Genomic DNA, 12,240 nt, shown 5'->3' on the forward strand with positions numbered 1-12,240 from the left:
GGTTAGCAGTGACAGAATGCTTCTGTAAGCCACTTAACTGCTTTAGTATTAGTCAAGAGGGATGATTAGCCATAAAAACACTAGAAAAAAAGATATTCTTCTGGGACTCTTCATGTTCTATGAACTGAAGATGAGTTTCATGGCAGTGCTTTATCCATGTACAATACAGTCCCAGGTAAGGCAAGGCAAAGCTTTGTTTGTACAAAGTCCCATCATTTATCCTGGAGGAAATCACATCGTTTATCGTTCATGACCAGAAAGGGTTTCTGTTCTGAGATCAGTGCACAGACAATGTCTAGAAATGGGACAGTATGTTTTGTCTAGTTGTTTCAGTGCACTGTTAGGAGGTAGAAAGTTCAAGTCTAATGCTACTAGCTGCACTCTGTTTCAGCAGACAGGACATAGAGAAGGCTATGGGGGAAAGCACTCAAAAAAGGGGGGGCAGCGAGAGTAATGTAGTGAGGGAATGAGAAGGTATGTTGTTTATTGAGGGAGGTAGATGAGCCTCCCATTTGGAGCAGAAATATGTTATGGGCACATTGTGTTGTTTTCACAGTGTGAAAATATCCCCATTGTTGCCTCCAAGCATGCAGGAAGCTCGTTGATAAAACACCTACTTCATTTTTTACCTTCTGTGCTGTAATTCAGCATTTAAAAGACAATGAATGTTCTCCTGCACGGGTACTTTTTAGGTCTGTGACATTTCTTTGGGAGGTACTCTCAGTCCTTTTGTATATATAAATCCAGCTTTTCTTTGAAAAGGTGTAAACGTGCAGCTGGAGAGAAATAGTTAAGTAGGATGAAAACAGAGTAGCATCATACCAGTGACATGACACTAATTACTTGCTTTTGTTTTACCCTTCTGATTCCGCTCACTCCAAGCCAAATAAACGAGCTAAGGAATGTTATAAATTAACACACGCAAAGTTTTTAGTTGTGCTTAATGAATGTTTTGCACTCTTCTTCCACTGACATCATCTTATGTCACTGGAGCACTGTTTAACAAGAGGTATGTAGTTCTGGTAATCCCCAGGAAGTCTGCACATTGTTTACCAAACCCCACTTTTTTTTAAAGAATAAATGTGCTTTGCCAAGGAGCCTGTAGCATGTCACACTAGGAAAATGTTTCTTTCTGTGGCTGAGAGGACAAAGGGCATGTAGGAATAGAGAAGTGCCTGCCTTCATGGTAAGTGTATGGAGGTAATTGGGCAAGCCATGGTGTTTTGCTTCCAGAGGCAGGAGGGCAGCCAGGCCAGCTACTTTCATGAATCTTACTCGCAGGTCTGAAACAGAGGTTTCAAAGGAACACCTCGCTTCTTAACAGCTGATGACAGATCTTGCTGCTTACCTACAGCAAACAAGCCTAAGAGGCAGCTCTGCTTTGCTTTGCTTTGTAGTTTGTTCTGAACCTAATATTGCAGGGTTGCTTGGTGTTTTTTTTTCTTTGCAAACTTTCCACTTAAACAGTTTAGTGATTATAAATGTGTAACAATCTCTGTTAGCTCTGCAATCCGCTCGTATTAATGACTTTTCCTTTGTTCTACTTGGCACATGAGGTTAAACAAATGAAGAGCCATATTAATTATTCATCAGCCAATGAATTTCTTTCTCTGTAACTGTGTTTTTGGTTTGTAGATCTCTTTGCATAAACTAATTGATTTTAATTATAATATTCCAAGTGGTTTTAATTAATAATTTAAATATAATTGTTTTGGGAAGTTCTTTAGTTTTATTCTGGGCAGCTGGCACTTGAAAACAGAATTTGGCAATGACTTAACTTCAAAAATATGGAGTTAGTTTTCTGCAGCTGTTATCAAATGAAATTAGTAACTCAAAGGTGTGGGATTTTCTGTGGATGAAAGGTTAACCAAGTCCAAATCCAATTGTGTTCTAATCTAAAATTAAACATTAAAAGAAATGCAGAGTAGGGACAGGGAGTTTCCTAAGCCTTTCACACCTCAGCATGTCTGAGGAGGGGTGCGCAGGAGGAGAGAGAAGTTAGTAATTGCCAAAGCAGTCATACTTTTTATCTCAAGAGCTATTTTCAGCAGGTATGTTGATCTTACTTTCCATCCTCCCCCTCTTTGGATAGGAGTTTTGGGAAAAATTTATTCTTCCTTTGCTAAGTATGGATCTAATAGAAATTTCAATATCAGGGAACTACTGACCTTTCAGGCAGACTAGGGCTTTGACTCACTGCAGAAGAAATCAAGGTGTGTCAGTTCAAATAGGAAGCTGATTTGCCATGAATTGCCAGAAAAGTGTCACAGCTGCCTACACTAGTGTTGCAGACTTTTAACTGATGCATGCAGTGAGAAATACTGCTTGTCAAATACAGTTTTCCCATGGATGAGATATTTTTAATGCTGCAGTATTGCAAACAAGTGGGCATGCAATGGCAGAATTTTACAATCCAGAGAGCATGGCGTGGGATGGAAACAGGGCGAGACCAAATGCTCCTCCAGATCAGAGCAGCATCCTCGCCACAGACATCCTTCACTGGCTTGTGCCAGTCACTGCCATCGCACTGTGGCAAGGATGAGGACAAGGTTTCCTGGTGTCACTGCTGCTATGCCCAGCCTGTGCCATGGTGGCTGCCCTCAGACAGGGCATGGGGTGCTTCTCAGCCTTTCGTGGAGCCAGTTTCAGCAGCTTTAATTACATCTGCGGTTTGGATCGCTTTGCTTGGCCATTAAAATCCATTTCACAAAGAGTAGTATTGAAACGAGCAAGAAATATTTGTGGTGGCTGTGGATTTCCTCCAGGCCTACCGGAAGAGTAAATTAGTTACTGAAAACTTGACAGTTTGTCCCAAGTGCTTAACTCTTTCACCTCTCTGGAAGCTGCCTTTTCAGAGGCAAGTGACTTTAAAAGGAAAGAATATACTCAATGCTTTTTTTGACTAAACCTCCTCCGTTCTTTTTACAGTAGGGCTGTAATTGCAAAACCAGCCAGGAGTGATTTGTTTGAAGAGGAAGTGTGGGAACTTCCTTTATAAATATTGCCTTTCCCTTCGTGTGGATCCAAATGTGGTTTCCTCTGCTAGCAGGAAAAAAAGTTATTAAACTGAACAACAAGCATTTTTTCCTGTAGCTTGTGTCCCATGTAAACATGAAAGAAAGAGGTTAAAGAAAAAAGGATAAGAGAAAAGAAAATAAAAAAGGAAAAGATAAAAGAAAATAAAAAAGGAAAAGATAAGAGAAGAGAAGGAGAAGAAAAGAGAAGAAAAGAAAAGAGAAGAAAAGAAAAGAGAAGAAAAGAAAAGAGAAGAGAAGAGAAGAAAAGAGAAGAGAAGAAAAGAAAAAAGAAAATAAGAAAAGAAAAGAAAAGAAAAGGAAAAGGAAAAGGAAAAGGAAAAGGAAAAGAGAAGAGAAGAGAAGAGAAGAGAAGAGAAAAGTGGGGGAAAAAAATAAAAAGAGAAGAAAAGAAAAGAAAAGGGAAAAAGAGAAGGCTGTTAGCCAAGGAAGGACTGAAGTTGGCTGGACCTTTGGGTCAGCTGGTTGTTCCCTGTTGATGCCAACAGCTGCAATCACAGGTGTCCTCTGCTCAGGAGCATGGGGCAAGTTAAGATCCTGGGGTGCAGGGATAAAATCAATGTTTGCAGAGCCTGCAATTACAGAACCTGCTGTGACTTGCTCTGCAAGATAGGGCAGTATCAGCCTGAGCCCAGCTCCTGTCACAGTTTGGAACAGCTTCTTTTTTAAAACAAAGCAACAAACATGTGTCTTTCCTACTGAAGTAACAACAATAAGCATTCACCCTTCCCCCAGCCTAGAAATACCTTTGACATTTTTTGTGAAAGAGGAGCAGCTATACCCGGGGAAGTATCTGTGCTCAGGAGTAGCAAGCAGGTTAAGATCACAGTGCAGGGAGTAAGTTTTAACCTGGCAGGCAAAGCTCTGCTGGACTGTTGCACTTTCCTGGGTTTGGGTTTGCTGTTTATGTAAAAACAGCACAGCATCAGAGCGTATGGGCTCCTTGGGTGTGGAAGTGGCCAGCTGGCCTGGCTTGCTAACATAAATTGGTGTAGATGATGGGAATCAAGGCAGGGGGTCTGTTTCCCAGCTCTGAAGGATTCCAGATTGGGAAGACAGCTCATGGAGGAAGGAAGTGGGGGATGGGGCGGGATCACACTGATTCCCTGAGAGGCACAAGAAGACAAGAAGAGCCCTTCTGCCTAATTTGAAGGAAGGCCGTGTTCTTATATTGCTGATAATTAGGCAGAGTCACCTTGTTCTGTGATTTTGATGAGCAAACGAAACATCCCTGTTATTTAATTTTTATTTTTTGTAATGCTTTCTGGTATGGCCAGCAAGAGGCACAGTTCTGATTTTTGCACATTTCTCAGTGGGAAAAGTGAAATTTTACTCAGACTTCAAACCAGGCTTTGCAGTGATTCCTTTTTGCAGTTTTAGAAACAAACAGGAAAAAGAAAAAAAGAGGGGAAAAAAATAGCACTGCAATGGGCTATCCTGGGAAAAATTGGTTGCAGTCAAAGGAGGCACCAAGACTTCACTGATCTATCTGTCTGCACGCTGGCAAGGCTTTCATGGTTCACGATGCCAGGAATCCTCACCCCATCTCATATTCTGCTCCAGAGGAATCAGCATCCCAGTGGGAGATGAAAAAGGATTTTGAAAGAGATCCATGGGTAATTTTGACTTAAATAAAAATTAAAAATAAAGCTCTCAGCTCTTCAGTCCAATTTGCTATGTCTAACTTTTTTTCCTGCACTTTCTTCTCTGTTCAATGTCTTGCAAAGGCCTTTAAAGCCCTATAGTGTTCAGGATAAGCTCTCCATCCTTTTATGCTTTTCCTCTTATTTTCCACACCAACCTTTCCTTCTTATCTCTTTATGTCACTTCTCTCTCATCCGTGGTGCATTTCCTTTTTACCTGTCTACATTAAGTGGTTTTTCCTCCCTTTTTTCACATTCCTACTGTCATGCCTGCTCCTTTTTCCAGTAAGGTAGGCTGCATTTTGTAATCTAGGGTGTAAACCTTTAAATTCTTGTGCGAATACTCCCACCGACTACGTGATTAAGAGACTGCAGGACTGGGCGGTAGCTTGGCAGATGTATGGGGAAAGGTAGCGAAGCCAGTTTTAAAGTGGTCTTAATTACCTTGGTGGTTTGGATCACTTTGGTTGACTATTAAAATGCATATTTCTGAGGTGAGTTGCATACCAATGACAAGAGTTTGATATAAAAGACTTCACAGAGGAAATTTATTACTTCCAGTTGAGAGAAATGGAGGGCACTTTAAAAACAGTTTTTTTAGCACCCTGTGTTTAAAAAAGCCTTCTTTTTATTCTTGTTTAACCTTCCATGCAAGTCTGGACATGTCTGAGGCTCTCAAGATCCAATTTCATATAGTATCCTATTTCAAATGCAGGCCAGAGCAGATCGATCAAAAATCAGTGCTTTCAGAAATAAAACTGCCTGTGAAATGCCTTCAATGACATGAAGATGAAAGGAGGAGTGTAATATAGCAGATACTGATTTTCTTTTTCGAGGTGAAAGACTCTGAAGCAGTGTCTTTGGATGGTTCACAGTTTACCTTGATTGAACAGTAATGGTCATAAGACAATTTCAGGGACTTTTTGTGTTCTTCAGTTAGTAGCTAATAGCTGTTTTTTTGTGAAGGGGTCTGTGGTTGCTGTTGCTGGGGTTGTTTTAAACCAAATCAGCAGCTGTGCAAGATTTCAAGCATAAAACTGTCTGTAAGGCTGCATGTGCATGTTGTCCCTAAAACAGTTTCTTTACTTGGTGTGCAAAACCCAATTGATGCTACAGAGATGAGATACTTGTTTTATTGTACCTAGCACCCTTTGTTATGCAGAACTGGAGGAAAACAAATATCTTAATTCTGTGTGTTGATTGGTTTTGTGTGCGGGGTAAAGAACCCAGTTTGGGGACAACATGCACATCACCAAAATAACACAAGATTCCTAATAATTCTTGTCATTGAATTGGTATTTTGAAATGATTGAGTTGCTCCTGTACTTTGGAAGCTGCTGGTGATGGCAAACTGGTCTAACTGATCTGTGTTTGTATTGTTCTCTAAGGTCAGCGCAAACATAGATGACAGTCTTCCCTATTTTTCGACATGCCTCTCTCCATGCCTCTTCTCTTCCCAGGCCCTCAGAAGCCAAGGGAGAAAATTAAAAATTATTAGGTAATCCTCTTGAGCCGAGAACAGAGGGAAATGGCAACATCGTTTTATGACTTTGAAGTAATAGCGAAGTGAAGGAAAAACTGGACTTGTCAGCTTTGGGTAATTTTGTGTAATTTAAAAATGTGGCTGTGCCAGCATGATGTTGAATTCCTGGAAAACTAAGAGTAAACTTTGTTCTGCTGTGTAGTCTTTCCTGTCACCTGGACTAGATGATGCTCATGATGTGGGGAACATTTTTCACTGCTAGGAGACCACCAGGTTGTACAAACAGGCCACTTGCATGGAGACAGTGTGTCACGGTGGCTGGCCTTGCCCCTATGCATTCTCAGAGCAAGAAGTGAGGCTTCAGAGAAAAAAAAATCAGTGTCCTCCCATGCTGAAAAAGTGCTGTCTAAAGCTAACTGGGAAGGTAACAGTAAGGACAAAGAATGTTTGAATTTCTTTTACACTCTGCCCCTTGAATGATAAAGGCTTGTCTGTCTGGGACCTTGAGCATGGTGTGCTCTTCAAGGGTAGACATATATAAATGTATTTTAATGGAGTGAGGCTAGTTAAATGCACAGGCTCATCGAAGTGGAAGTGTGAATGTTTTCTGGCTTTGCACAGGAGTGTGTCAGTTGCTCCTGTAGCCGTTCCCTATGTGAACGCATTAACGCACACTTGCACATTCAGGACAGCAATATTGGCCTTGCAGAAACTCACACTTCAGTGCCCACTGGATTTCACCTTTGGTCTCCAAAGCAGCATGTTTTGTAAAGTGCTTGATGGTTAATCTTCATCTGGAACATAAGTGGCAAGTGTTTACTTAATAATCAGAGACTGGGCTCATGCTTACAGGCAGTCTTTATTACTTGGGAAGCTATGCAAGTTAGAAATGAGAGATCTGCCTTGGCAACTTTCCAAGAAGTCCACTCTAGTCTCCTGACAGATGTAGAGAAGGCAAAGTGCTTCATGAAAATCCTGTATGTGGCCATCCTGCTAAGCTGTTAAAAACAGGTTCTTTACTGTCCCTCTCTTTATGTAGAGTATATCGGAATAAAGGCATGGATGACTTTATCACTAACTTCTGAATATTATTTTTAGTCAGGGGGCACAAAATGCTATTATATAATGATGATAACTCACTTTAACAACCCAGACTCACAGTATCACAGTGTCGCTAAGGTTGGAAGAGACCTCGAGGATCATCGAGTCCAACGTGTAACCACAGACCTCATGACTAGACCATGGCACCAAGTGCCACGTCCAATCTCCTCGTGAACACCTCCAGGGATGGTGACTCCACCACCTCCCCAGGCAGCACATTCCAATAAGGAATGACTCTCTCAGTGAAGAACTTTCTCCTTTCCTCAAGCCTAAACTTCCCCTGGTGCAGCTTGAGACTGTGTCCTCTTGTTCTGGTGCTGGTTGCCTGGGAGAACAGACCAACCCCTTCCTGGCTACAACCACCTTTCAGGTAGTTGTAGAGGGCAATGAGGTCACCCCTGAGCCTCCTCTTCTCCAGGCTAAACAATCCCAGCTCCCTCAGCCTCTCCTCATAGGGCTTGTGTTCAAGGCCTCTCCCCAGCCTTGTTGCCCTTCTCTGGACACGTTCAAGTGTTTCGATGTCCTTCTTAAACTGAGGGGCCCAGAGCTGGACACAGTACTCAAGGTGCGGCCTAACCAATGCAGAGTACAGGGGCACAATGACTTCCCTGCTCCTGCTGGCCACACTATTCCTAATGTAGGCCAGGATGCCATTGGCCCTCTTGGCCACCTGGGCACACTGCTGGCTCATGTTTAGGCAGCTGTCGATCAGCACTCCTAACATAAGCAACTGGGATGCCTCCATGCAACAGTAAAAGGAAGAAACCCAGTTTCCATTGCCTTCTGGAAGAGCCAACCTTCTTCCTTTAGCTGTACAGGAAATAGAGCTGTATGAGTACAGAGAAACTATCAGGTTTGATGAGGCATCTGCACTAGCGTGTGTAAATCTTCTGTAATGTGATATAAGTAACTTCTCACAGGATGCATTTTGAAACAATTTGCATCATGGGATTTGAAAAGTCATTGGCATAGACTGTATTCTTTATGATTTTGAATTTATCCTTTAAGTCCCTGGAACTTACTAACTAACCCTGGGGATAAAAAAAAATATATGGAGGTATCTCTAATGTTTGTTGATTAGCCTAGCATGTAGAAAAATTTAGATCTTTTCTCACCTGCATAGGATACTTGTCACATAGACTAACCAGGGTCAGTGCAAGTATGCTTAAACTACAGACAACCAGAGTTCATATCATAGAATGGTTTGAGTTAGAAGGAACCTTAAAAGATCATCTAGTTCCAACCCCGATGCCATGGGCAAGGACATCTTCCACTAGATAAGGCTCCTCAGGGCCCTGTCCAACCTGGCCTTGAACACTTCCAAGGAGGGGGCATCCACAACCTCCCTGGGCAACCTGTTTCAGTGTCTCACCATCCTCACTGTAAAGAATTTCTCTAAATCTGTCCTCTTCCAGCCTAAACCCTTTATCCCTTGTCCTATCACTAGAAGCCCTTATAAAATGTCCCTTTCTCATAGGACCCCTTCAGGTACCAGAGATCTGCTATAAGGTCTCCCTGGAGCCTTCTCTTCTCCAGGCTGATTAGCCCCAACTCTTGCAGCCTGTCCTCATAGAGAAGGTGCTCCAGCCCTCTGATCATCTTTGTGACCCTCTGGACCTGCTCCAGCAGATTGATGTTCTTTTATGTTGGGGGCTCCACAACTGGATCCAGTACTCCAAGTGGGGTGTCACAAGAGTAGAGTAGAGGGGAAGAATCACCAATTTTGGCACAGGGTTGGTCAAAGTGTTTTCATAGTGCATAAAACTGAGGTCAAAAGAAAGTGGAATTGACTGGAAACAAAAGGGAGTGGAGTGGGAAAAGAGTTTAATTGTATTGAAAGTAGAGCAGCTTCAAAATGACAAGGATACTAAGCCTAAGATAGCCAAGCTGAGGAGACAGAAGGGAAGTCAGTAATAAAACTTTGGGTTTCATGTTCTAGAAGTCAAATGGATGTCTCTGAGGTCAAGCAGTTGGAGAGGGCAGAGTGGAAATGATCAAGAGCAACATAAGGTGGAGAACTGAAAGTGAGGGAAAATGCAGCATTGGCCAGATACTGGGTTTAGTAGTGTGAGACTGAGTTCACTGCAGTGTTTAGAGTCTTAATCTGACATTTGATATAATCTTAAAGATTTTAGTAGTAAATTCTATATCGTATTTGCAGGACATGGTCTCAGTGTTGTAATGCAGCTTTCCCAGCACCAAAATGTGAGGATCCATTTTAAAAATTAAGCTCAAAAAGGCAGTATATGGTGTTATCCTAACAAGTGTACTGTGCTTGCTAGCTCAACAGACAGAGAAAAGCTTCAGGGTGTATAGAAGCCTGTATCTGATCCATATGTTACATGTAGCTGAAAGCTCATGGGAGTAAGGTCTGTGTCTGGGAACCGGATAGTGCAACTTTCTATCCCTGACCCCCTGCATGCCCTTTCTAACAAACAAACAAAAGCTTCCATCGAAGAAATGTGGTTTATGGTCTGGGTGTTGTGGGGTTTTTTTAGCTTTAGAAGCAAGCAAGCAAACAAACAAAAAAAAAGCATTCAGTACATTCTTTCTTACAGCAAAGTCTGCTTTAGGTACTGCCATGCTCTGTTTCTTGCAGATTTTGGAAGCCACAATCCCCTCAACAGCCACAGTGCCCGGACAGTGTCTTATCCAGTTGCAAAATTTTGCTCTTGGACACAACTGATCAGCCTGAATTTGCAGTCTTTTTAAAATTCTGGTACCTGAGACATTCACCCTACATACAGAGGTGCAGCTGCCTGATAAGGGAGAGGATGCTTGCAGGATGGGGAAGTTATTTACAGTTGTCTTGTCCATGCTGGGTTATTGACCTGTCCCAATGGTCTTGACTGCATGACACATCCATGGTGGTCTTTGTCTTTTCATCCTAAAGAGGTATTTTGATTTGAAAGGCAGAAATTGTGTCATGAAAGGTGAGAGCAGTTAAGTGCATTCAAACTGGAGTTGGACAGTATAAGAGCTAAGTGCAGTCTAATGGCAGTAATTTCCCTGCTGTCCTCTGTGGATTATGAAGGGGAGAAGGTCTCTCCTCTGAAAAATGGCTCAGGGAAGATTGATTCCTCCTCCAGAGGTATACATGGAAGTCAAGCCAGTAGAGAGAGGAGACATAACCTTGTTAGACTGAAGTTAGCTTGTGTAAGCACCTCCTACCATCTTGCTTTGCTTGTGCTCATGTTTTCTGTCAGCTTTACAGAACAACTGCTCTATGTAATCTAGGTACTTTTAACTTAGGTCAGTCTGCAAGAGCATCCACCTGCCAGAGAGCCTGTAATAGCAATGTGTACTTCAGTTCCTGTAGTTAAGGCAATCCACTTTTATTGGTCAGCTGGCCAAAGTCATAACATGAAAGACTAGTTCCTCATGGTGTTCCAGCATAAGATTCTGAAAAAGAGCTGTTGTGCTACAAGCAGGAGGTAGAAGGGAAAAACAAAACCAAACACAACCAGGAACTGTTGCAGCAGATGGTACCACTTGTGTCCATCTAAACCTAGCCAAAGCAATGTGCCATTTGAGTGGAGAAACTGGAAAATCTGATGACTCAGTCTGAATCAAAAGGGAGACAGTGAGTGAGATTTCTGGCTTGTGTCCCAATCCTCTTATGAAAAAGGCTTCCTATGTTATAACAGAGAAAAATGAGTACAGTTTGATAGCATCACACTCTGGCACAGCTGATTACCAACTACAGACTAAAATGCCTGGTGTACCCGTGTGAAAACTGACACATAAGTCTAGTTACTCTCTGCCAGTTCCTGGCTTATGGTTGCAACTATTTTCTCAATAAATAAATTTCTGATCTTATTAGCAGGGGATGTACTGTTATTACTGAGGGTAAGATGGACATTACAGTCAGGAATGACAGCGAATAGAGCAGAGTAGAGTAGAGCAGAGTAGAGTAGAGCAGAGTAGAGTAGAGTAGAGTAGAGTAGAATAGACCAGACCAGGTTGGAAGAGACCTTTGAGATCATTGAGCCCAACCTATCATCCAACACTATCTAATCAACTAAACCATGGCACCAAGTAGCCCATCCAGGCACTTCCTAAACACCTCCAGTGATGGTGACTCCACCACTTTCCCAGGCAGCCCATTCCAATGGGCAATCACTTTTTCCAGGAAGAACTTTTTCCTAACATCCAGCCTAAACCTCCCTGGCACAGCTTGAGACTGTGTCCTCTGGTTCTGGTGCTGGTTGCCTGGGAGAAGAGACCAACCTGCACCTGGCTACAACCTCCCTTCAGGTAGTTGTAGGCAGCAATAAGGTCTGTCCTGAGCCTCCTCTTCTCCAGGCTAAGTAACCTTGGCTCCCTCAGCTTCTTGATTCCTTTTCCAGGCTCACAAAACACTAATTTCCACACACTTCAGATGTTGCATTTGCGAAGTTGAGATGTGAACTAACGGTCTAAGACATGCCTAAATCACTCTTTAGCAATGATGCCAAATATGCTCTAAATGGGAGACAACATGGATATATAAAGGAAACTTCTCCGTGGTATTAAGTCTTGTTTCCTTGCTAACTACCTCCAACTCCTTTCTTCATGGCTGTTGACAGTATCATGATCTTTCACATACCTTTGTACTCCCCTTTAGTTATGTCTTTCCTTGTCCTTTATATGCTTAAGTTGCTGCACCAGGTCTGTTTTTTTTCCTTTATCAGTAAGACATAGAAAGAAATTTGCCCTTTCCCATGGTTAAAAGTCTAAGATTTTTTTCCCATCTGTCTTTTGGGTTGTCTGTTTCATTTACACTCCCCTTCTACTTCTCTCAATCATTTTCCTTCAGTCCCAATTCAAGTCTGTACTCTCTGGTTTGGCCATATCATGCCACTATGGTCTAAATATCCTACTTGGCTCTTCTCTCACGTCCCTCATCTCATTATTTTGCTGTTATTCATATTCATCCTCCACCCAGTGAAGGAGCAGATTCCCTCAAAAAGCTTTTCTCTGGGAAGAGATGAATGTA

Source organism: Melanerpes formicivorus, unplaced genomic scaffold (genome assembly GCF_026170545.1).
Source record: "Melanerpes formicivorus ecotype bairdi unplaced genomic scaffold, bMelFor1.0.p_v2 SCAF_717, whole genome shotgun sequence".
Taxonomy (NCBI): domain Eukaryota; kingdom Metazoa; phylum Chordata; class Aves; order Piciformes; family Picidae; genus Melanerpes; species Melanerpes formicivorus.